Genomic DNA, 4,056 nt, shown 5'->3' on the forward strand with positions numbered 1-4,056 from the left:
TAGTGTTACCTATCTACAGTTCAAGTTAGTCTATCTATTAAAGTTTATGCATTTACTTTGATTAAGCATCTCAGAAACGGAAGTGATGTGTTCCGAGTCTAGTGTTTAGAGCGACGATGCAAGCACGCTGTTATACAACTTTCCGCTAAAGTGAAGGTGCTGTCGTTTCAAGTAGACGTTATTTAACTTTCATTTTTTAAAAATGGAGAGCATTATCGCTACAAGAAGCTGACACATATCTGCCAAAGACATAAATCCATGGAGACCTTTCTCATCCGAATTTTGCATTATAATCGCCAAAATGATTTAGCTTGCGTGGAGCTGATTCTGCTGAACGTGTCAATTACTTCTAATATTCTTTCACTGTAAGTACCACTATCTTGTGTGGAGGCGCTATGGCCCGGTGGTTAGGGCAGCGGACTCGCGGACATAGGAACGCGGTTTCGATTCCCAGACCGAGCGTTGTGAGTGTTTATTGAGCTAAAACACCTAAAGCTCCACGAGGCTCCGGCAGGGTATGGTGGCGAATCCTGCTGTACTCTTTCACCACAACTTTCTCTCACTCTTACTTCCTGTTTCTGTTGTGCCTGTAATTCAAAGGGTCACCCTTGTCACACTGTGACACGCTGAATATCCCCGAGAACTACGTTAAGGGTAAACGTGTCTGTGGAGTACTCAGCCACTTGCATGTTGATTTCACGAGCAGGCTGTTCCGTTGATCGGATCAAGTGGAACCCTCGACGTCGTAAGCGACGAAGTGCCAACTATATTATGTAAGTATGCATATGTCTTTGTGTATACATACATATATATATATATATATATATATATATATATATATATATATATATATATACGACGGTTGTATGAAGAGTGTTGAGCCTTCACGGCCTTTGAGTCTTGAAGTCTTGTACCTTAATCAGAAATGTTGTATTTTTTGGGGTGGTGGGGGGTAAAGACGTTTCAAACAACTCTCGGGTGTATATATATATATATATATATATATATATATATATATATATATATATGAATATATATGCAGAGGGGAGAGAGAGAGAGAGAGAGAGAGAGAGAGAGAGAGAAAGAGAGAGTTGATAGATCGACAGATGTGCATTTACACATATATACATATATATATATATATATATGTTTATGAATATATTGTATACATAGATGTATGTTTGTGTCTCTGTGTGTGCTTGTGCTCCTGTGTGTGTGCTCGTGTGTGCGTGCGTGTGTGTGTGTGTGTGTGTGCGTGTGTGTGTACTCCCAAGCAACTTCACGAAAGGTACAAAAAGGTAGAAACTATGGTAATCCTTTCGAATACCCGTTTCCTGCTACTAACAATTGCACCCCGGCGAAAATGCTCAGCGGCATTTCGTCCCAGTTTACATTCTGAGTTTAGTTTCCGTCAAATTTGTCTCTGATTGTCAACCTTTCAGGGCCGATAAAACAAGTACCAGTTAAGCACTGGATCGATATAATCGAATTAATTCGTCTCCCAAAACTACTGGCCTCTTGTCATCATTTGAAACCAATATTAATGAATATAAAAAAGAAAATGATGTTTAATCTTTTATTAAAAATATGTACAGAACTTTTCAATCATTCGGTCATCTCTCCATGAGAGTTGCATTCCCCCTTTTTATTATTTGTGAAAATTGTTTTAACTTTAACAAAAAGGGACAGGCTGTTCTTCATATTTGGCAGCCTGGGCCGGATAACTCTGATAGTGTTCTTTCGTTTAGCTGTTCATCTATGCTGCTGGATTTTCAGGTTCGTTAGAACGTAGGACAAGTCCTTTGTGTTGTATAGTTATGGCAGCATCTCTATTCAAATATCACGTCGGTGAAAGTGTATGGCATATCTGTAAAGAATGAAGATAAAAATTATACCAAACATGTATGCATATTTAACTAATCGATGAATAGATCACATCAGATCAAATATTATATTGTGGTATTTTAACACTGCAAAACATGCAATCATGACTTACCTAATGTAGCCCCAGGTTTACAGACATGTTCACATGACCATTTACGGAATAAACGATGATCTGTGCGACCTGATGCATCCTGGAACTGCCTTGCATGTAAATGTCGGTGACAATAATTGGAATACGAGGTGGGTCCTCTTCCTTCTGGTTACCATCATCTATACGGTGACAAAAGCAAACATCAATATATTATTTGATACAAATATCTCTTCATATTATACATAAAATGAAACATGGAAATACATTTTGAGAATTACACATACGTATGTATCTACATATTGTTAAGATTTATTTACCAGTATATATATGTATATATATATATATATATATATATATATATATATATACCAAGGTAAGTAAAAAGTTATGTAGGTAGGTAGGTAGGTAGGTAGGTAGGTAGGTAGGTATGTATGTAGGTAGGTAGGTGGATAGGTAGGTAGGTGGGTAGGTAGATTGGCACATATATGAGAATCAGTCGTAACACGTTATACTATTCAGTGAACACTAGAAACTACATTAATTTGAAACTTACCAAAATATGATGGTTCGTCAACCAGGTCAGCCCAAGGATCGGTGTATGTGGATGATGAATCTGGAAATGCAAATAGACAAAAGGTAATAAAAAAAAAACAGACTGTCGCAGAGAATCACAAAAGTATAAGAGATAAATAGACACATAACACAATTTACAATGTCAACTAGAAATCAATTAGGTCGTAAATTATTAATATTTACCTTCAAAGGAAGTACGTTCATATTGGTCAAAGTCAGGATAGGTAAAATCTGTAAACAACACAAAAATAATTATAAGAAACACATGTTTCTGGGGGAGAGTCCGATGTATTTTGAGGAGTATTTTTGTTGCTATATTTATCAAATGTAGTCCCACCTATGTGGTTATATCACACATCCAAATACTCACACATACACACACAATGGAAGCTTACACAGACTTACCCTCATGTGTGACTGCATATATATATATATATATATATATACACACACACACATACACACATACATACATATACGCAAATATACATACATGCTTTCATGCATACATACATTCCTACATACCTACTTACATGCATGCATACATACATACATGCATACATATAAACATACATGAATGCAAACATGTTTACACACTTGCCTATATTCATACACATCAGCACATTCATAAAATATACACAACAGATAGATAGATAGATAGATAGATAGATACATACACACATACACACATACATACATACATACATACATACATACATATGTGTAAAGAAGATATGCAAGACTCTTTGTAAGTTTTAAACTGTTTTCAGCAAAACTCACCCTGTCTATGAGCTATAGCAGATTCATTGAGATTTCTAGGGAAATCTTCTTCTGTTGTTGTCATCGGGGAAAGGTCTGATAGCGATGATAACGATGAAGTAAAATCTGAGACATCTTCAAAAGTGTCTGCAAGTGTTGGTCGTCGTACGCAGGGTAATAATCTGGAGAAAAAGTTTCGAGCCCCTTTACGAAGTCGCGTAAGGAAGCCCGGTCGGTGTAGAACGTTAGACATTTGGTTATATCTATTAAAACAAACAAATTATTAGCAAATATATTAACGCAAATCTATGGATTGTAATAGTAACCTACAAGAAGTTAACTGTTAGCAATGGCCAAAGTATCGCAAATGAATGCGGAAAAATATCACGTTTTTCTGACTTCGGTATTATGACGTCATTATTGGGATTTAACCGATCAAAATAACGGTTTGAATTTCAATTAATAAAATCACATAGGGCACAGACAGTAGTTCAAAACACTTGCATTAAGACACATACATACACCCACCCACATATGTAATCAGAGAGATACAATATCGTCATATATGTGCACACAGGCAAAGGTTCAAGCAAACACAAAAATTCACATATACTGTATTTTCATGTTTAAATAATATAAATATTATGAATATATATGTATACGGGCGCTCACACACACACACATATATATATATATATATCAGGATGGATGTATGCATGCATACATGCATTATAATATGCATTATGTAT

The 4,056-nt window shown here is 35.9% G+C and overlaps 1 long non-coding RNA gene across 1 annotated transcript; it reads right to left on the minus strand.

Annotated features, from left to right (window-relative positions):
- Positions 1-1,562: 1,562 nt before the first annotated feature.
- Positions 1,563-2,254, minus strand: LOC149132831 (uncharacterized). Its single transcript, XR_016244108.1, has 2 exons — positions 1,997-2,254; positions 1,563-1,867 (listed from the first exon to the last, which is right to left on the minus strand). It is a non-coding gene; the product is annotated as an uncharacterized LOC149132831 (long non-coding RNA).
- Between the last annotated feature and the right edge of the window lie 1,802 nt (positions 2,255-4,056).

The sequence above is a fragment of the Octopus bimaculoides genome, chromosome 13 (assembly GCF_046866305.1).
Source record: "Octopus bimaculoides isolate indiv1 chromosome 13, ASM4686630v1, whole genome shotgun sequence".
NCBI lineage: Eukaryota > Metazoa > Mollusca > Cephalopoda > Octopoda > Octopodidae > Octopus > Octopus bimaculoides.